The sequence below is a fragment of the Neofelis nebulosa genome, chromosome 8 (assembly GCF_028018385.1).
Source record: "Neofelis nebulosa isolate mNeoNeb1 chromosome 8, mNeoNeb1.pri, whole genome shotgun sequence".
In the NCBI taxonomy this organism is placed as follows: domain Eukaryota; kingdom Metazoa; phylum Chordata; class Mammalia; order Carnivora; family Felidae; genus Neofelis; species Neofelis nebulosa.
The window spans coordinates 92,096,674-92,120,269 of NC_080789.1; the positions used below are offsets into that span (position 1 = coordinate 92,096,674).

General features: G+C 35.3%; 1 long non-coding RNA gene across 1 annotated transcript in view; it reads left to right on the top strand.

Moving 5' to 3' along the window:
• The window catches only part of LOC131519926 (uncharacterized), a 71,519-nt gene extending 50,501 nt beyond the window's left edge, over window positions 1–21,018 (top strand). Inside the window, exons 3-4 of the long non-coding RNA XR_009265879.1 lie at window positions 18,989–19,087; window positions 20,919–21,018. This is a non-coding gene — a long non-coding RNA (uncharacterized LOC131519926). The remainder of the gene's footprint in view (window positions 1–18,988; window positions 19,088–20,918) is intronic.
• Window positions 21,019–23,596: the final 2,578 nt, after the last annotated feature.

Consider the following 23,596-nt stretch of genomic DNA (forward strand, 5'->3'; position numbering starts at 1 on the left):
TGGATTGGTTCCATCTATGGGTTATTATGAATAATGTTGCTATGAATATTTGTGTACAGGTTTTTGTGTGGACATAGTATTAATTTCTTTTGAGTATGTAGTTAGAAGTAAAATTGCTGGATCATACAGAAATTGGATTTTTTTTGAGGAACTGACAGATAATTTTCTAATATGGATGGACCGTTTTTCTATACTATACTACCAGCAGTTTATGAGGTTCCAATTTTTATGCATTATTGTGAACACTCATTATCATCTGACATTTTTCATTGCAGCCATTCTAGTGTGTGTGAAGTGATACCTCGCTGAGATTTTGATTTCATTTCTCTAATGAGTAGTTATTTTCATGTGCTTATTATGTTATGTCTTCTTAGGAGTGTCTGTTTAGATCTTTTTTTTCAATTTTTGAAACAGATTTTTATCTCCCTAATTTGGAGTTTTACGAGTTCTTTATATATTCTGGTTTAAACGTCTTCTATCAGATATGATTAGCAAGTATTTTCTCCCAGTCAGTGTGTTGTCTTTTCAGTTTATCCATGGTGTTTTCTAAAGTACAAAAGATTTTCATTTTGATGAAGTCCAAATTATCTGTTTTTTCTTCTTTTATAGTACTTATGCTTTTGTTGCCATACTTGAGATTTTTCCTTTGTCTTTGTTTTTCAGCATTTTTGCTATTATATGTCTAGGTGTTGATTGATATGCTTATCCTACATGGATTGCTTTTTCACTACTTGGGGGTGTAGATTAATATTTTTCATTAAATGTGGGAAGTTTTCAGCCAACAAATTATTTCTTTAATGTATTTTCTGCTCCTTTCTCTCTCTTCTCTCCTTCTGGTACTTCATTACCTATATGTTGGTGTACTTAATCATGCCTCACATTTTGTTGAGGTTTGTTCTATTTTCTTCATTTTCCTTTCTGATTTTAAGAATGCTTAATCTCTATCAATCAATTTTCAAGTTTACTGGTTCTTTCTTTTGTAGTTCAAATCTACTGTTGAGAATCTCTAGTGGATTTTGCATTTTAGGTATTCAAATTTTCAACACCAGAATTTCCATTGGTTATTTTTCAATAATGATTATCTCTTTATCAATATTTATTTAATAGGATATTGCCATCAATACTTTCTTTTAATTCTTTAAGTATGATTTCCTTTAATTCCATGAACATAATTTGATTATATTTGTTTATTTATTTATTTTTAAGTTTATTAATTTTGAGAGAGAAAGAGAGAGCAAGAGCACATGCACATGAGTGGGGGAGGAGCAGAGAGAAAGGATGAGAGAGATTCCTGGCAGGCTTCACGCTATGAGATTGAAGCCTATCGTGGGCTTGATCCCATAAGCCATGAGATCATCACCTGAGCTGAAATCAAGAGTCAGACACTTAATCAACTGAGTCAACACTTAACCCATCCAGGCAGGCCTCTCTGTATGTATTTATATCTGCTTTGAAGTTTTTGTCTCACATCTGGATTCCATTAAAGGAAGTTCTATGGCTTGCTCTTGTTTGTTTTTTGTTTGTTTGTTTTTGTTTTTCCTGTGTAAGAATTATACTTTACTATTTCTTTTCATGTCATATTTCTTTTGAAAATTGGATATTTTGGTTAACTATATTGTAGCAACATAGGACACTGACCCTCCTTGCCATCCCCCTTACCCATCCAGGTCTTCTTGTTATTGTTTGTTTATTTATTGAGTGATTTGGGTAGACTACTGTCGTCTCTTTCACCTACAGTAATATCTGGATACAATGTGTTCTTTTTTTCTAATGTCACATCTCAGAAGGCACAGCCTTGGGCTTGTGCACAATCTCCGATGGGGAGAGCACATTTATCAAAGTTTTCTTTGACTCTCTCTTTGTGTGATCTCTCCATGTAGCTGTCTTACTCAGTTGGTATTATACTAAGCTGTTAGCCCCCACTACTGGCAGCTGATTACTCAAAGATTTTCAACAATATCCTTGGGCATAAAATGCTCTTGAGTTTGTTTTAACTAAATGCAGGCCCCTTTTCAAGGGCCATCCCTTCAGAAAGTCTTTGAGACTTGTTCTGATTCCATGAGAGCTCATCTTAGTTTTCTCCTCCCCAGAGTTTTCTTTTTAAACATTCAGCTGGTCTATAGTTTAGCTGTTTTTTTTGTTTTGTTTTTGTTTTTAATTTTTTTAACGTTTATTTATTTTTTTTATTAAAAAAATTTTTTTTAACATTTATTTATTTTTGAGACAGAGAGAGACAGAGCATGAACAGGGGAGGGTCAGAGAGAGGGAGACACAGAATCTGAAACAGGCTCCAGGCTCTGAGCTGTCAGCACAGAGCCCGATGCGGGGCTCGAACTCACAGCCCTCACGGACCGCGAGATCATGACCTGAGCCGAAGTCGGCCGCTCAGCCGACTGAGCCACCCAGGCGCCCCTAACGTTTATTTATTTTTGAGACAGAGAGAAACAGAACCTGAACGGGGGAGGGTCAGAGAGAGGGAGACACAGAATCAGAAACAGGCTCCAGGCTCTGAGCTGTCAGCACAGAGTCCAATGCGGGGCTCAAACTCATGGACCGCGAGATCATGACCTGAGCCGAAGTCGGCCGCTTAACCGACTGAGCCACCCAGCTGCCCCTAGTTTAGCTGTTTTTTTTCCTCATAAAACTACCATATACTTCTTAATTTCTTGACATCAAGACCTCCATTGTTTTCAAGAACACCATTAGGTTTGAACTTTGTGACACTCTTTTACAAATAAAGTCAGTTACCTTAGGGAGAGCTACAGAGCTCTTTCTTCTTATGGCCTCCCTTTAGCCACTGGGGAAAATCTTTGCATCATTTCTCCAGAGCTGTGGGCATGAGCAGTGGCCACCTCTCTCATGTAAGCATGCTTTGATTTATGAGCCAGGTGCTGAAGGACAGTACCCTTTGGTTTTCTCATTTTTTTGTTTTTAGGTATGAAACCTTCATCTGAACTGAAATCAAGAGTCAGACACTTAACTCACTGAGCCACCCAAGTGCTCCCTCCAGACTCCACAGCTCTCACTAACTCTTGCCTAGAATAGATCTTCTACAATATGGAGCTTGGTAGGATGATAAATGCTGACAAGGTGTCCCTCCTAGGGAGATACTATAAAACTACACTGAAAGCTAGGGAACATAGAGCCTGTGTTCTTGATTGCACTCTCGGAGATTAGAATTTGTTTTTGTTTTTGTTTTTAACTTATGTATTTTTGACAGAGAGTGAGGGAGGGGCAGAGAGAGAGGGAGACAGAGGATCTGAAGTGGGCTCCACACTGACAGTAGAGAGCCTGACCCAGGGCTCAAACTCACAAACCATGAGATATGACCCGAGCCAAAGTCAGAAGCTTAACCAACTGAGCCACCCCAGTGGCCACCAGATCAGAATTTCTGTCACACTGAGCTGAGAATGTGGGAAGGGAAAAGGTTGTGGTTCAAATGCCATAGACTTTCACTGCTCTTACTGACATGTAAATTTTCTTAATTATTTCTTCATTTGCTGTGTGCCGTCATAAAGTTTTCAGAGATTTTAAATGATTGATATTTTATCTTTTAATTTTTACCAGTTATGATTCCACTGAGAATCCTAAGTAGTTCCTCACACCACCATTCCCCTATCAGAAGTCTACACTCCAGAATTTCTCTAGTTTTCTGACAAAATTTAAAATTATCTCATATTTTTAACATATTAAGGACACTTATTTTGAATTATGTGTCTGAAGTACATTACTTGAATGTTGTTCTATCCTTGAATTTTTTTTTAGCTTTTCATGTGATTATTTTTAAAGACTATTTTTAGAGGACTTTTAGGTTTACAAAAAAATTGAGAGGGGGACAGAGATTTTCTATATATCTCCTGCCTCCCCACATATATGAACTCCCCCATTACCAATGTCACTCACCAAAATAGCACTTTTTTATTTTCTTCCTTTTCTTTCTTTTCTTCCCTTTTCTATCCTTTATTTTTCTTCCTTTCCTTTCCTTCCCTTTCTTTTCCTTTCCTTTCCTTTCCTCTTTTCTTGTCTTTCTTTCACCAATGATGAGCCTACTTTGACATACCATAATCACACAAAATCCATAATTTACCTTGTAGTTCACTCTTGCTGTTGTACATTCTATGGACAAACATACAGTGATTTTTATACATCATTGTAATATACAGAATATTTTCATTGACCTAAAAGTCCTCTCTGCCCTACCTGTTCATGTCCTCTCCTCCCCACAAACCTTCCTGGCAACAGCTGATCTTTTTAGTGTCTTTATTGTTTTGCCTTTTCTAGAATGCTATACAGTTGGAATCATACAATATATAGCCTTTCAAGACTGGTTTATTCCAGTTAGTAATATGTATTTAATGTTCCTCCATGTTTTTTCATGGCCTCATAGGTCATTCATGGCTTCATAGGTCATTTCTTCTTAGTGCTGCATAATATTTTATTGTCTGGTTTTACTACAGTTTACTAATCCATTCACTTACTGAAAGACATCTTGGTTGCTTCTGAGTTTGGGCAATTATGAATAAAGCTGCCTTAAACATCCACATACAGGTTTTTGTGTGGACATAAATTTCTAACTTCTTTCAATAAATAATACAAAGCATGATTGCTGGATCGTATGGTAAGAGTATTTAATTTTGTAAAAAACTGGCAAACTACCTTCCAAGGGTTATTTTGCATTTTCACCAGCAATGTGTTAGAATTTCTCTTGCTCCTTATCCTCATCAGCATTTGGATTTGCCAATGTTCCAGATTTTGGCCATTATAATAGGCATGTAGTGGTATTTTTTTGTTTTAATTCTATTTCCCTGATAATAGATGATGTGGAGCATCTTTTAATATGTTTATTTGTTACCCATTTTGAGTTAATTTTTGTGAAGGGTGTAAGGTCCATATTAAATTTATCATTTTGCATAGGAATGTCCATTTGTTTCAGCAATATTAGTTGAAGATAATATTTTTGCTCCATTATATCGCCTGTGCTCCTCTGTCAAAGACCAGTTGACTATATTTATGTGGGATCTGTTTTCTGTTTCACTGTTCTATTTGTTTATTCTTTTTCCAATTCCACATTTCCTTGATTACTGCAGCATAAATGTTGAAATTGAGTAGCATCAATCCTCAACTTTATTCTTCAATATTGTGTTAGCTATTCTGGATCTTTCACCATTCCATATAGACCTTAGAATAGTTTGTCAATATACATAAAATAACTTGCTGGAGTTTGACAGGGATTGCACTGAATCTATAAATCAAATTGGGAAGAGATGACATCTTGACAATATTGAATCTGTCTATCCATGAGCATGGAATATCTCTCCATTTATTTAGTTCTTTGATTTCATTCATCAAAGTTTTGTAATCTTCATATATATATATCTTATACATACTTAGTTAGATTTATACCTAATTATTTCAGTTTTGGAGGTGCTGTAGTATATGATGTTATATATATATTTTTTTCAACGTTTTTTATTTATTTTTGGGACAGAGAGAGACATAGCATGAACGGGGGAGGGGCAGAGAGAGAGGGAGACACAGAATCGGAAACAGGCTCCAGGCTCCGAGCCATCAGCCCAGAGCCTGACGCGGGGCTCGAACTCACGGACCGCGAGATCGTGACCTGGCTGAAGTCGGACGCTTAACCGACTGCGCCACCCAGGCGCCCCTATGATGTTATATTTTTAATTTCAGTTTCTACTTGTTTACTGTTAATATATTAGAAAACAATTAACCTTTGTATATTAATCTTTTATCCTGCAACCTTGCTTTTATCACTTATTAGTTCTAGTTTTTTTGTTGAGTCTTTCAGATTTTCTATATAAACAATTATATCATCTGTGAACAAAGAGAGTTTTATATTCTCCTCCCCATTCTGTATGCATTTAATTCCTTCTTTTACCTTATTGAATCAGTGAGAAATTCCAGTACAATGTTGAAAAGGGGTGGTGAGAGGGGATATCCTTGTCTTGTACCTGATCTTAGTGGAAATGCTTTTAGCTTCTCACCATTAAGTATGATGTCAACTGTAAGTTTTTTTGTAGTCTTTATGAATTTGTAAAGTTCCCCAATATTCTTAGTTTATTGACAGTTTTTATCATGAAAGCGTGCTGGATTCTGTCAAATGCTTTTCTTCATCTATTGATGTGATAATGTACTTTTTTTCTTTTTTTAACTTGTTGATATAATGGATTAAATTAATTACTTTTAAAATGTTAACCAGCTTTGTATTTTTAGGATAAATTGTATTTGGTTGTGATGTATGAAAATGTGTATTCTGTTTCTGTTGCATGAAGTAGTTTAGAAGTCAATTATATTCAGTTGACAGATGGTTTTGACGTCAATAATATTGCAATAACTTTATATGATAATTGGCAACTGTACTAATTATGATGAGCATTTTTAAAAATGTTTTATTTATTTTTGAGAGAGAGACGGAGTGAGGGGAGGGGAGGGGCAGAGAGAGAGGGAGACACAGAATCTGAAGCAGGCTCCAGGCTCTGAGCTGTCAGCACAGAGCCAGATGCAAGGCTCGAACTCATGAATAGCGAGATTATGACCTGAGCCAAAGTCTGACACTTAACCAACTGAGCCACCCAGATACCCCTGATGAGCATTTTATGATCTATATAACTGTGAAATCACTATTTTATACACTTGAAATTAATATAATATTGTATGTCAACTATATTCCAATAAAAATAGGTGAAGGGGATTAGGAGGTACAAATATGCATTCATAAAATAAATGAGTCACAGGGATGAAAAGTACAGCATAAAGAATATAGTCAATAATATTGTAATAACTTTGTGTGATGACAGATGGTAACTACACTTATTGTGGTGAGCACCGTGTAATGTATAGACTTGTCCAGTCACTATGTTGTACACCTGAAACTAATATAAACATTGTATGCCAACTATACTTCAATATAAAGTAAATATAATAAATATAATTTAAAAAAAATAAATGTAAAATAATTATAGAAAAAGAATAAGAAAAATAAAAGGTTTTTTTGCCTTTACTTATTCCTTCTTCATTGGTCTTCCTGTCTTTATGTAGATCTTGGTTTCTGACCTATATTTTCCTTTTCATCTTTAAAACTTCTTTTTAACATTTCTTGCAAAGCAGATTTGCTGGCAGAAAATTCCCTTAATTTTTCTTTGTCTGGAAAAAAATATTTATTTTTCCTTCATTTTTGAAGTATAATTTTTCAGGGTATAGAATTCTAGGTTACTGTTTTATTCCCTCAACACTTTAAATATTTCACTTTACTCTGTTCTTGCTTGCATAGTTACTGAGAACTCTGATATAATTCTTACCTTAGTTCCTCTACAGGTAAGGTATTTTCCCCCATGGCTTCTTTTAGGAATTTTTTCATTTTGTTTTTTTTTCTGTAGTTTGAAGATGATATGTCTTAGTTATTTTGGCATTTATCCTCGTTGGCGTTCTTTGAGATTCCTGAATTTTCAATTTGATGTCTGAAATTAATTTGTGGAAATTATCAGTTATATTGCATCAAATATTTCTTCTGTTTCTTTTCTCTTCCTGGTATTACTGGAAGGTATACTTCCTGTATATACCTTTTTGTTGTTGGCTCACTCTTTTTGGATATTTTGTTCTGGTTTCTTCAGTGTCTGTTATCTTTGCCTTTCGTTTTTTGAGGATTCTATTCCTATATCCTTTAGCTCAGATATTCTTCCCTCAGCCATGTTCCACCTATCAATAAGCCCATCAAAACCATTTTTCATTTCTCTTACAGTGTTTTTGACCTTTAGCTTTCTTTTTTATTATTTCTTACTATTTCCATATGTCTGCTTACATTTGCTATCTATTCTTGAATGCAATCTTCTTTATCCATTAAAGCCTCAGCATATTAATCCTAATTGTTTTCATCTTGCAGTCTGATAATTCCTGTATGTTTGGTTCTGACACTTGTTCCATCTCTTCAAATTGTGTTTTTTGCTTTTTGGTATGCCTTATAATTTTTTTTCTTGATAGCTGAATATGATGTAGTGATAAAAAGGAGCTGCTATAAAGAGGCCTTTAATAACGTGGTTATGAGTTACCAGGAGAAGGGAAGTTTTCTATGATTATGTCCCAGTATTTTAGTAAGCCTCTTACTCTGCCTCTGGACTGTAAACTTCGTGTTTCTTATGTGTTTTTCCCCCACTCCTCTCTCCTCTGAGGTGAAGCAAGATGGCTAAAGTCATCATGGCTAGAAAGGTATTTCCCCTTTCTAGCTCAGTTAGGCACTGATAATACCCCAGCAGGTTAAGCTGTAGTAAACTAGTTTCCCTGAATATAGGTCTTGTTAAGAAGAACAGAGTGCTCTTGGGACACCTGGGTGGCTCAGTAGGTTAAACGTCACACTTCAGCTCAGGTCATGATCTCACAGTTCATGAGATTGAGCCCCATGTTGGGCTCTGTGCTGATAACTCAGAGACTGGAGCCTGCTTTGGATTCTGTGTCTCCCTCTCTCTCTGCCCCTTCCCCTGCTCATACTCTGTCTCTCTCACTCTCTCAAAATTAAATAAATGTTGAAAAAAAAATTTTTTTAAAGAAGAAGAACAGAGTGCTCTAATATATTTCAGAATGATTCCTTTCCTCTCTCCATGTCCATAGTCTGGGTGGATTTATCTGATATTTGTGGGAATCTGATAGAGCTCTAGAGGTGTATCTCACAATATTCTGGGAGCCTCCAATGACTTGGTACCCCTGGATTTTTTTTTACTGTTAGAGTTGTCCACACTGGGCCTCCAGTAATTTGTTAATTGCAGTTCATGTTTTCCTACCACAGTGCTGGTTTCCTCGGTGGTTTCTGCTCCTGAGTCTCTGCTGCATTAAGCTATGACTCCCTGTGCTTGCTTGTGTTTCCAATCTTGGGAGCAGCAGTTTGCCCTGTATCCTCCCATCTCTAATGGATTCAAAAGTGTTTGCTTTTTCAGTCTATTCAGTTTTTGGCTTGGTGTTAGAACTGGGTGACAACTTCCAAACAGTTTACTGTTTACGTGGGGAACTAGGGACTGGAATTCCATTCATGTAATTTTGTTTCTTCATTTGCTTGGTATGTGTGTGTATATGTGTGTGTGTGTGTGTGTGTGTGTATATATATATATATATATATATATATATATATATATACATATTTCATTTACTTCTGTTTATATTATAATATTATATATCATATATGTATGTATGTATGTATTTATTTATTTATTTATTTATTTCAAATAACATTTGGAGGCCTCAGTTGTTTTCTCCTTTCAGAAGGGTTCTGTATTCTCTCCACTTGAGCAATTAGAGAGACTGGCAGTCCAAGATCACTTCATTCCAATTTCCAAAACTGAGTCACTTTGAAGTATACTTCACTTTCTGCAAATGCTTATATATATTGTGTTTAGCCTTACTCTTACTGCTGGTGTCCCAGTTTCATGCATCTTTCAAAAATTTCTACTCAGCTTCTCAGTCTTTCAATTATTCATTCTAGATTTGGCAACTAACTACCTCTTTGGTAAGAAGGGCTTCAAATGCTAGCTCTCTTCCTTCATTCCTTTCTCTTCAGATATTAGTTTGATATTTTCTAAGTGATTTGTTAGCTTTCTGATATTAAATATTTAAGATTATTTTTAACAGGTTTTATCCAGACAGTGTAGATGTCCTCAGCAGGAAGGTTTATTCAATAACCTAGTTCAGAATATTGCCCCTCATCACTGGATCTTATTCATTTTTATACACTGGTAGTAAACCATAGCCAGCAGAAAAGAGGTTCTCAATAAATATTTTTTTCTGAATAATTACAAATAGCATTAGTATTTAGCACATTTATTGTGGACAATTATTTCTTTCAGAGAAATGGAAGCAAACTTGTAAGTTTTTTCATGTTTCAATATGACTACCTTTTTGTGTTTTTATTAATATGTTAACGCTGTTTTAAGTTTTCTTTGAGATAAACATGTAAGATAAAATATTAGTCTTAGCTTCCAGTTGTGCCATGTTCCTGCCCCTGTTCAGTTTTAGCTGCACAAAATCTGTCGAGAACATGCTCAACTTTATCTACTATAAGTCTAACAAAACTTCTACCTAAGGGCGTAATAGGATTTCTTTCTACTGGTAAATAATTCTACTGGGAATAAAAATAATTCATTGCTCTATGCCAAATGTGTATTATGGGGCTTTAATTGGCCAGGAAGCACCAGATTTCATCCTCCTGACTTCATCCCTTCAATGTATACAGAGGGCCTATCTCAATGCTTCTATACAATGCATGGTCAGTTGGGTAGTATGTATTCTCTTATTATGTCATTTATCTTCCCAATTCAGACTACTTTCTTCTAACTTCCCCTAACAAGAACTGGTGTTGTGTGTCATATGGACCTAGAGGTGGTTTGTGAAGTCTTCTCCTAAAAGAGTTTCTTCTTTTCTGGTCCTTTTGAATGGCTCACTTGATTGTGGCTTCTTCCTTGGCAAGAGATCCCTACATATTATCTCTGAGACTTGATTGTTCTCAGAGATATCCTATCACTTTATGCATTCATTCAGCCATTCATTCAATGGACATATAGTTTTTTAATGTTTATTTTTATTTTTGAGAGAGAGACAGACAGACAGAGTGTGAGCAGGGGAGGGGCAGAGAGAGGGAGACACAGAATCCAAAGCAAGCTCCAGGCTCTGAGCTGTCCACACAGAGCCCGATGCAGGGCTCCAACTCACAAACCACAAGATCATGACCTGAGATCAAAGTTGGATGCTGAACTGACTAAGCCACCCAGGTGCCCCAATGGATGTCTGTTGAGTATAACCTATTTGCTAGGCACTAGGAATATAGAGATGAAAAAATAAAAGCAGACATTTTGCTCAGGTAGTGAGAAATGAAATGTAACAGTGAGAGCTTCTATTGAACTCTGTGAACTCTACATATGAATATGTGTAAAATAAGCCAGCACATTGATGCTATCCCCCGCCTTTTAAACAGTATGGATTCAATATATTAAACAGGACCAGTATTTATTTGTTAAGCAACAGCCACTATTTCTTTCATAAATAAAACAAAAATTCTAACAACTCAAAGCCCCACATCAGCTCAGTTCATTATTCCTTTAAATCATAATGCTTGAGGGACACTCACTAAGCATCTGTCACATGTTCCTTTGAGTATGACTTATACAGTTGTTTCAAAATTCATCCCATTTCCTAATGCCTAATTAAAGCTCAGAAACTCTTCCAACTCTTTTTTTTTAACAAAATTCTTGTAGGTAGACTCAAAATCTGTATCTCTGGCATCTTTGTAGTTCACTGCATGTGCTATACCCAATGCTCAACCATTAAGACTCCAGTCTCTTATGCATTCCATATATAACACAGCAGTCCATATACACTTGTAGGTGCTTACAGGATGTCTCAGAATTGACTTACCTTTTCATATTAGCTACTTTCATCAAAAGTTTTCTCATATTCAAAGTTGCCATAATAAGAAGGGAGTTCTTGATTCCGTGATATATGGTTTATCTATAAAATCTCTGGATACTATCACTAAACTCAAATGATTGATTGATTGATTGCCAGTTTTAGCCCTTTCTTAACTCTCCTCCGTCCTTATGTACAGGAGAGTGTCATTATTCCTAACAGGTCACAGAAAACCTGGTCTGCCATCCTTTTTGCTTCATTGGGAGGAAATTCTCAAGGCTTATACATGAATGCTGGAGACTAATAGGAACATTGGGACCACTAAATGAACTCAAAGAAACTATTACCTGAATACATATGAAAAAGTATTTCAAAAACATGTCTAGGAATGTTAGAGCTCTATCTACTTACTAAATTGGTGTTATAGAACAATGGCAATCATACCTATTTTATTTCAGTCTTATTATATGTCAGATACTGTGCTAAGTGTTTTTACAAGATTCCTATTATGTAATCCTTACCAAAATCTTATCAAGAAGGTGCTATTACAGATGAATAAACTGGAAACTGAATTTTACAAATGCTAAGGAACTTGCAGAAAGTCATGTTGTTACTGAAAGAACATGTAAATCCTTAATACACATGTGAGAACACCCTGCTGTAAACCAGGGGTCTGTGGAACTTTTTCTGTAAAGGACCAGATAGGAACTATTTTAGGTTTTGTAGGCCACATTGTCTCTGCAACAACTAACGAACTGTTCACAATATACTGTAAAAGCAGCCAAAGATAATACGTAAAAAGATAGGTATGCCTATGTTTCAATAAAACTTTATTTACAAAAACAAGTGACTGACCAAATTTTTCAGGACTGGTCAGACTTGGACCATAGGCTGCAGTGTGTAAATCTCTAACACGTGATACTATATAGCTTGATTTAAAATTATTTCCATGTATGACTAAATTTTATTTCAGAATATAGGGAAATTAAATGCAAGATTTTTTGAGGTATTCACACCAATATATAACTTCACCAAAAAGAATCAATTTCCACTGGATCATTTTTCTTCAAAACGGGTTAAATTGCAAAACCTTTTCATGATCAGTCTTACATAGTTTATCATAACAAAACACTCTTCTATATTTAGCCTCTTTTCTGCCAAGGAGTTCAATCTCTGTTAAAACATCATCTCATTAATCCTGCCTACGATCCTGTGAGGGAGGGAGATGACAAGTATTAAGAAATGTTCAGAGTCTTTTAGATTCAATTCAAATCTTGAAAGAAGCTGAGTGACAAGTGCTTGCTGCCCTCACAGTTACTCAGTATCCTTAAAATATGAACTTTGACTCTTTCAAAGGCATGCCAGGTACTTCTGGGAAAAGGATCCAGCATTAGGAAATCCATTTACCTATACTGTCCTTATTTGGGGCTATATCTCCCACAAGGATTTGATTTCCATAGAATTTTCATCACTTTTTGTGTTATCAAGATGCTCTGTTCTACAAACCAGCTGTTCTCATTCTTCTGGCTAGGGATTGTATTTCAGTAGTGGAAAAAGTAACCACAAAAGTAAAATATTTGGGGTATTTATTTCATAACTATCTATCATTCATCTATATTCATTATATATATTTGTTGTATATATTTACCACTGCATAGTAGTAATGTAGTACCTGGTAGTAATTTATGTATAAAATAAGGCAAGAAGTTTTATCCTTTAGGTCATAAGTGATAGTCATCATAATATAAGATTAAAAGATGTTCAAATTAAAACATAATCTTCCTCAATTCCTATTTCATCAGGTCATGCCCCTGTGCCACCATCTATAAGGGATTCATACTATCCTTATCAAATCCAGCTATGTTGACCTATCCTTTGAACCTTGAAGCAACTCAGGCCTGTACCACTAACTCTATTTCTCAGACTCCCTGCTTTATGTCTCTATACAGTTTAAGCAAACTGTCTAATACCTCTACCGATTATTCTTGTGTTCATGGAAATACATGTCTGATCATGCAACTCTTTCTATCAAGAATTCCTGTCTCATTTTTTCCCACTATTTTATGTTCCTCCATTTAGTAAGAATACTGCTTCAAGCTCCTTTTCTTTAGGAAGTCGTTCATGATCAAAGCAACTCAAGGGGGGGATCCATTTATTTTAAAAACAGTTATGGATGGGGCACCTGGGTGGTTCAGTCAGTTAAGTGTCCGACTCTTGATTTCAGCTCAGGTCATGGTCTCGGGGTAGTGAGATCAAGCCCTGCATCAGGCTCTGTGTTGAGCATGGAGCCTTCTTGGGACTCTCTCTCTTGCTCGCTTGCTCTTGCTGTCTCTCTCTCTGTCTTTGCTTCTCTCTCTCTCTCTCTTTCTCAAATAAATAAATAAATAAATAAATAAACATTTTAAAAATAAATAAATAAAATAGTTATGGAATTCCTGTTATATACAGTGCAATGCCAGAGACTGAGGCTTATTTTGACAAATTATTACCTCCCTAAAGGAGTGTAAGATATAAATATCACTATTTTGTGTGCTCAAAACTAACATTATGTGTCACTATACTTAATTAAATCATAAATAAGTAGATATTTTTAAAAACCCACAACTTCTAAAAAAAGTATAAATAGATAAAGGAGTATACTATATATCTTAGGGCAGATATAACACAGGTGTGCAAACACATACATGCACACACAAGAGTAACACAAAGTAGAAAATTTATATTGTTAAAAACAATGTACTATGAAAAGATGTATGAAGGAGACATCATTAAAATCTAGATTTTGATAAAATTTCCAAAGATACATAGAAAGCATGTCAAATAAACCTAAAAGAATAAGGAAGATTAGCTACAAAGAAGACAGTGTAATTAGAAAGTTGGAAGAACCAGATAGGTATGTTTCCTAGAAGCAAGAAGAATGGTTTACTCAACATTTTTATATGTTGCATATCAATCGTTTTGAGAACTACAAGATTATTATGACTCTTAGAAAAGGAATTTTTTGTAATAGGATGTGAAGAGAACCAAGGTCCAGGGTTCCTAATGAGTATATAACAAAGAGTAGAAGCACCCGATACAAATTACAATATTATTTTTTCCATTCTTTCAACAAATGTTATGAATGTATATGAAGTACATAGCATAATATTAGGGATCATAGGATGGTATATAAAATGAATCATAGATGAACCCTGACTTTGAGTAACTTAATAAAAAAACATGAATGCCCAACAGTGCATCAGGGACTGAGCTAGGCATTGGGGATTCAGTGGAGAACATGGCTTTTTCTTCAATCATATATTCATTCATTCAAAAACATTACTAAGTGCTAGAAATGGAAGATACAAGATACAAAACCTGATCCTTATTTCGGTGAAGTTTACATTCTCATAACATAGCAGGCAAGATTCAACACAACTACTGGAATTATAATACCGTGTAGAAAGTGTGATGGGGCATAATAGAAAAAACAATTTAATTTTGAAAAGAATGGTAAGTTTTAAAAATTACCTTTGGAGTTTAAAAATCATGAAAAAGAGCATCTGTATAATTATGGGAATATGGGAGAATTATTGAAGGACTTAGTTTTATTTACTTATTTTTAAGATTAAATGACCTAAGCACATTTGTAAACTCTGAGAATGGATCCAGAGGACAGACCACAGATGAAAAGAATGAAAATATAAGTGAAGCAATGAATTCCTTAATCTACATTATCTAACACTGATATGATCAGCTTTGAATGTATATGTTTATAGTTAAAGTAATTAATAAAATATGGTTCTATTGGTATAGTAGTGAAAAGATACATTTTAGACTTACTTATTATGCTTTGATAGCTTTCAACCACATTTTATAAACCAAATTTGGATGTTTAATATTTTTAATGAGTGGGAATTTTGAGCCATCACATGGGGGCACTGTCTCCCAGACAACAGTCTAGTGTCAATAGTGTCACCATTTTCATCTTTACAACAGTGCTTATGTGATTATTTGAAAAATTTATACAGTTTATCTTTATTCTTTCATAAATATGAATTTATAAGGGATAACTGAAAGTAATGATGTAAGTATAAAGAATAATTCTTACAAATTTAATAAAATTGATTTACACAGATAGAAATCAGACAGAACAATTAGCTTCAATTAGAAACTCTCCAAAATTAGGTTCATTAATTGCATATTAAATTATAAGGAATAAGGACATTTTAAAACATATACAAAATATTTGAAGTAGATGATTGGTTTATATTTAAAAGGCAGGTGCTTGGGGAACTTTCTAATAACTTTTTATCTTTTAGGGAAGAGTCTTACCTTTACATGTAAATTTTCTCCTTTATATATTGAATATTTGTAAATGTGTTCAAAATGTATTTTGTGTCAACTGAAAGGATTGCTCTTATTGTTTATTAATTGCTGTTTCCAAAACTAATAGTCCAAGGAATGCTATTCCTTCAGGTTGCAAATAAGTGTACCATAAAATTGTTCTATATTCAGTTAAGTTCAGAGACTGTGGGTTATTTTGAGTTAAAAGGGATTTTTAGTACAAGACTGCTTAGGACTTTTGCTATGCAAATGTTCATTTTTGTTCTCCAAGAAGAGGGTATGGTAAACAATTTTCCTCAAATTAATTTGATCACAGTCATTTTTTTCACAAAGCACCTGTTAACATCCACCAGACCTAATGTTCTGCAAAACGTGGCTGGGAAAGTGCTCTGTAGTCAACAGAAAGCAAACTCTTAAGATTTAGAGATGGAGGTGAACCTAGAGGCCATCCTTTATAACTTCCATGCAGAAAATTATTTCAATAGCATCTCTGACAAATGGTCTTCCAGATTTGGTTTTAAGGCTCTATTTCATGGTACCACATTCTATGTCAATCCTATCTATTCTTAATAAGTTCTTCCATTTATTAAACCCACATATGACTCATTGGTCCTCACTCTGTTTGCTCTTTCTTCTACATAACAATTCTTCAAATATTTGAAGACACTTTACATGTCCCCTACTAGATCTTTTCTTCTAGGTAAGAAAACCTCATTCTTACAAATTTACAACATATAAAGGAGTTATTAGATTCCCTCATTATATCAACTGTCTTTTCAGGTGTGTACTACAGTTGGACAAGTAAACATGATTGTTCAACTTTTCCCACTTAAGTTTCGGCAGTAATTTTGTTAATTCTTATCTGATCCATGTTATTTTTTATAGAAGCATATTGTTGGCTGCTATCAAGTCGACTTATGGTTAAGGAAATTACAACTATAGCCAAACAAGATTTCTCCGTCTAAACTTACACAGTTAACTATTTGCAGTTAAGTTTTGTGAGTACTCCTTTCTCATTGTAATCAAGAGAATCCTATATTCTAGTTGCCTTAAAGTACAACTTTCTATCCATTTGCCATGATCAAATTATTCATGAACTGCAAAAAGACAGGCACATATTTCTATATCTAAAACAGCTGATTCTTGGTGACAGTTGTTCGCCAGCTTTATACTTGTAAAACAAAACAAAATACATATATGCATAGATATATGTATTTTTGTGTATATATGTATACATATGTATATTTTGTACTTTAAAAAAGAAGTGAAGAAATAAATAAGCAAGGAGATTCCTATAGTGAAAACTTAACTTCTAAAATTTAATTTGGTTTTCTCTTTCCCTCTTGCCCCCACCTAAAAATAAGAAGTCTGATTTTTAATTCAGTATAGGAGAACAATAGTCAGAGTTACTGATGGAAGCACTAGAGTGTTATCTTATTTCTAAGACTGAAGGGGAACAAAACAAAACAAAACAAAAACAGCATTTACTTTGGATAAGGGCCAACATATTTGCAAAAGCTACAAAGTTTTGCTCAACAATGAATGAATCACTGAATAATTATTTCTTGTATGTCCTTATAAATCCTCCTTTTGGAAAAAAAAAAAAGAGAGAGAGAGAGAAAAGAGTTAATGAGATTGCGGTGTTTCAGGAGTAGTGCAAAAACAATGTAGGTAAACGCGTGGAGAAATTAGTTCTGAAGTGTAGGATAATTGTAGAGGGCCCTGGGCAAAAAACAAAACATAGATGTGCAGGAGTCATAGCACATCTTGTCTTCACTTGTCTTTGTTAGTGCAAGTGAAAAGGTTAATGCCGTTCAGTTCCATCAACACAGAGTGAGGAACTGTGGCACCTTTGAATTCTAAAGTTACCCACAGTGCAACTGATTTAATTCCTGTGAGAATGGTACTATTTACAAGTTTGCTCAGGAATATGAATGCCAATTAACCATGTGCTCCTGTTCCTGTACAATCTCTCTCTCCCTCTCTCTCTCTCTCTCTCTCTCTCTCTCTCTCAAAACAATTTTTGTTACAGAGAAATTGTTTTGAAAATCATTATTACATGGGAAGATTCACTGTTATTTGAAGTTAACCCTTGATTGAAAGAAAAATTCTCAAATGCATGCTGGCCCAAAGCATTAAATCTTCTCTAGGCTGAAGATCATCAAATATTACATTATCACCCATCTTTAAAATCTAAAATTTCGGATAATCTGACATTTTTGGGTTTCTGCCCCAATATTTTGTGGCTAATGATTGCATTTCTAGCTTTCAATACTCAGATACAACTTGCCACTTTTAAATATCAAAATACCAATATGTTTATGCATGTGCAATGCTACTCTAGACGTTCAGCCACCAGGCAACAGCTTTGTTCATCCTTCTTGTTTCAGCTTCACCTCCCTACACCCTTCCCCTTTGCTGAACATCAGCCACTCCATTTTCAAAACACCTCCCCACATACACTCCCAGTCCATTGTTACTCTTTAGTTCCTCCTACTACCATCCTCCTCATCCTCATTTTGCTTCTCTTCTCACATTCAATTAAAGCCTGAGTGCTGATTTGGGGAGAAAATTCCCTGACGCACGGAGGGATGAAGGGAGGAACCACACCAGGGATTAGATGGAGAATAGAGTCATCCTCTACCTAGATTGATAGTTGTGAAATATAAACTACCACAGATCAAAGCCAGAGACAATGGACCTGGACACTCCACTAATGATGTTCAACAAGGTTTGGACATGGCTGAAGCTGGACCTAACCAACATCAGCATGATCACTCTGAAGGCGTCACTCAGTGGGAGGGACTGATGCAAAAGGAGCAGCATGTTCAGTATTCGCTAAAACTTTCCAGTGCAGTGATAGTATATCTTTACCACATATTCTCATAGCTTTGTATTGTTCCTTGAGGCTTTGTAATATATCACACATTTTAAGTTAGATCTTATATAAGCATTTAGTTTCATTGGTGTTTTAAATTTTATACACTATAAAATCCAAGTATTCACTCTGGCATTTCAGTTTTAACATCATTACAAAGAAGAAATATCTCAGTGTTTTCATTTGCTTTGGTTTTACACCCATTAATACTGAGAATGTGATTTGGTCTCTTTATTCACAATAAATTTCGTATTGATTTCCATTATTCTCATTATAACAGCCACCTGACTGACCACCACATTCTGGTGTCTTTTATCTTTCTTACTGATCTTTAATTCACCAAACAATGTTTTGATTCTTCTTTCCCACCTCTTTAAACAGGTCATTCTGTTTTTGTCCACTGGTTTCCTGCAATCGTCAGCCAGAATTCAAGCTTATATTGGAATATAAAGTCTACACACCCGTATTACTCTGTTTGAAGTAATGTATAACAAATGCAACATGATTTATTAGGTCTCTTTGCGGGGAAGGGCTGTGATGCCCAGAATATAGTTTTGTTTTTTTTTTTCTGTAGTATATGAAGACTCTTACAAAAGTAAAGTATTTACATACTAATGAAGAAAAAATAGAGACAGCATCACTGGGATCTGTCTATGAGCAGATCTTCATATTCTTTCTTCATATTAAACATGTACTTCATGTTTAAAATGTAGGCAGAGGCCATAGAGGTGACTGGACACATATAGCAGATTGCACACTCAGCTGGGCAATTCACCTACATACCTCACACCTCACCTTAGACCCACATTAGTGTCATTTATTCAGTGGAGTAACAAAGTCGGGTGATGCATGTCTAAACTACGAAATAACAAACATGGCTAAGATCACTGTTAAGGTAATGGGGATTATCTTTCCTATTATCAATGACATAAATGAAGTGAATGGACATTTAAAGACTGATATGACCCCAAGAATTCTCAGTATCACTGACTACCTACTTGCTTAATGCTAATTATATGTCATTTTGATTTTTCTGTTAATTGAATTTCTTTCTAAAATAAAAAAAATATATAGGGGTTAGTTTAATGTAACAGATATTTTCTTGAATGACAAGGGAGAAAACATGTCCTAGGAAGGCAGCATTCCAAATGACTTAGGGTATTTACACAAGAATGCCATTATATAACTTAGCTTAGATGTACTCTTCAACAAAGGTCTTACAATTTTTTTTCTGAGTGAATTAATCAATTGTAGCACTAAGATTGCAACCTGGAGGAAATCTCAACAGAACATTTTATAGTAGACATATGTATGTGTACTTGTGGATGAGAAAGAGAAAAGGCTTGAGAGAGATATTAAGTGTCATTAGTGTGTTATTTGCTTTTGGAAACAAGGCAGAAAGATGAAGACTAGCGGATGCACTTTTCAGGCCCTGTGGTAACAGCCTCTACCTCTTGTCCACCTTCAATGGTGATCTCACCAGAATCATCTTGATACTCGATCCCTTTTTCTTGAGCCCTGCTGGTTCATGGTGCCTTTAGACTTCCTCCCAGCTCTCTGGACTATAGATGATGCAATTAAAAACAACAACAAAATGTATGTGAAAGGGAGGATTGAAGTAGGATGGGGAAAACACTAGAGGAGCAGGGACTGTGGGGAGGTCACTTTGTCACACTTTCTCTGTAATTTTCAAATGTAATCTGTTTGCCCTATAATTTGAGAAGGCGGAAAATCCCCACTAGGGTTACAATGTGTACTTTCTAACAAGAACTCTGATTCAAGTGTTATTGAGAAATTTTGAAAGCCTCTTGCTACTTTAACAACATAGGAAGAGATACTGACTAGGCTTTTAGGGATAGTGTCTTAGAGACTCAGGGGGGAAATCGAAAAGAAAAAATAAAATAAAATAAAGTTTGGACCTTTATTCCGATAGGGAACATTATATCATTATAAAAAGAATTTAAAAGTCACTTTGGATTCTTTCTTTCAAATGAATTATTACTATTCCAGTGAATATTGATCCCCATTATTCACATGTTAACACTCATTATTGTAGTTGTCAGGCAGTAAGGTTCTAGAGCCATCTTTTTGGATTGAAATACTCGGAACACTGCCCTCTAGCCATGTAGCCTGGGACCACTTACATACCTCTCTGGACCTCAGTGTTCTCATCTGTATAATGGAGATAATAATAGCTCTTACCTCTTAGGTCTATTATGAGGATTATATAAGTTAACACCTATTAAGAGCTTAGAATAGGGCCTGTCATAAAGTACTCAATAAATGTTCATTGCATCTCTTCCATTCATAGATAATGAATAATTCAAAGATAATAAATATATTATCTTTCCATGAGATGGGCACAGAATACATGTTGGTACCATACTGCTATCTTCAACATACAACTCTGAACTTCACTTAATATTTAGACAGAGAAGAATGATAGGACAGTAGGAATACTTATTTTGTAACTATATTTTGACTGTTAAATATATAATCCTTTTCTTCCAGATTATTTCAACATTTTGAACCTTTCTTTGCAAGGTTCTAGTACATTGTTGAGAATATTGCTCCATAGAAAGTCACATTTGTATTGATTCTGAGCATATGGCCTAACTCTCATAGATAAGTGTAGTCCTTTTATCAAGTACCAAAGTTTAAGAGACTGGCATCTCAGACTAAACACCTATATGAATCCTCATTAACATAACTCAAGAAAATACAGGGAGAACAGAAGCAGATCATGCAGAGGATGTCATGGAAGGATGGAGTCACATCAATTTTGGAAGAATACAAAGGATAAGAGTTTTTTTTTTAAGCTATCAGGTGTGCTTGAAGAAAGGCTGACAGACTCAGGGCAACCAGGAAGGAGAAGTAAGATGAGCAGTGAACAAGCTTTAATAAAGAATTCTTAATCTAGGCCCTTACAATTCTAAAACATTCAATTTGCTAGCATGTGAAGTAACACAGATGTTAATTATAGATTTTAAAGACTTTGCCAGCAGCAACAATGTATAATTATTAATAAATACCTCATCCCTTGCCAAAATCTATACAGGTGGTCAAAGGACAATGTAAAACTACGACAAACAAAAATACTGTACTCTGAACCAGTCTTTTACTTAAACCAAGCTTCTTGGGGCACCCGGGTGGCTCAGTTGGTTAAGCGTCTGACTTTAGCTCAGGTCATGATCTCACGGCTTATGGGTTTGAGCCCTGTGTCGGGCTCTGTGCTGACAGCTCAGAACCTGGAGCCTGCTTAGGATTCTGTGTCTCCCTGTCTGACCCTCCCCTGCTCGTGCTCTGTCTCTCTCTCTCAAAGATGACTAAACATTTAACAAAAAAAAACAAAAAACAAAAAACAAAAAAAACCAAAAACACAGCTTCTTGAGAGAGTAATGAATAGTCATTGGATTTCCTTTTATATTTTCATTTACACCTCCTACTGCACAGCGACATCTGCCCCCCCCCCCCCACTATTGAGACTTCTTATTCTGAGGTCACATGATTGCTTCATTGCAAAATCAAGTCAATGATCTGTTTTTCTTTTTGGTCATATTTATTAAAGTTTTCTACCACACTTAACACAGTTAATCTTGAAAACTCCATTACCTTATTTCCTTAACAGTTCTTGTTCTTGTTTTCCAACATTTCTGGCATCTTCTGACCATTTAATTTCTGGTTTCTCCATGGATTCTATGCTTCCTGATACAGAGACACACTGGTCTTCTCCCTCTACATCCTTTCATTGAGTAATCTCATCCACTTGGATGGCACTTCCCTTACACACTGAGGACCTCAGTTATAAACTAGGGGGCAGCAAACTATATCCTGTAGGCTGCATTTGGCTTGCCACTGTTTTTTAAGTATTTTACAAAAGCCATTTCCTATAGCTGCTGTCCTGCCACAAAGGCAGATTTGAACAGTTGCAATCAAGAACATATGGCCCTCAAAACTGAAAATACTGTTTGTCCCTTTACAAACTTAAACAAACAAGCAAACAGCCAGTATGTGATCTAGCCCTTAAAATGAAATTTTTAGTCTATCTAATTATGTGAAGGAAATATACACTTTGATGTACGGAAACTACCTAATCCAGATGTTTATATCTCTTCCTCTTTACTTTTTCTCTTATTGAGAAATCTAGAAGACATTCTAGACTGCACTTTCCTTCACCTCACATTACACTGATCACTGAGCTCTGATTAATACTTATCTTATTATTATTATTATTATTTTTAATGTTTATTTTATTTATTTTTGAGACAGAGAAAGACAGAGCATGAATGGGGTAGGGGCAGAGAGAGAGGGAGACACAGAGTCGGAAGCAGGCTCCAGGCTCTGAGCCATCAGCCCAGAGCCTGACGCGGGGCTCGAACTCACGGACCGTGAGATCGTGACCTGAGCTGAAGTCGGACGCTCAACCAACTGAGCCACCCAGGCGCCCCTACTTATCTTATTATTAATACATACTTATCTTCTCATATGTGGGAAATCCCAGGGTCTGTACTGGGGAATGGAACTTTGCTGTGGTGGGTGGGACATAATCCCACAGCAAATACAATAACATTAATGCCTAAATTAGGATGTCAACTGCCTTGGAGAGTAAAGAAAACCTTTGCAGAAGAAGTGACATCTGAAATAAATTTTAAAAGATGAGAAAGCATTTGTCAGTGAGTGTGATACATTTTAGGCAAGAAAGTAGCCTAAGAAGCCTAAAATTAAAGGAAGAGCAACATATTTTCGGGAAATGGCAAGCATTCTGTAAGGTTGGAACAAGGGTTAAATGGGATATGTGTAAAAATGTAGACTGAAAAGGACATAAGCCTGGATATCAAAGTTGTTGTTGTTGTTTTTTTAATTCCCTGTGTAGGTAATTAAACTTCAATATAAAAATAATAAAAAGTCTAATTTTCAAACAAAAGAGAAACATGATTGGCATTTATAAAAACAATTTGTAATGACAGATTAGATGGTAAGCATGTAACC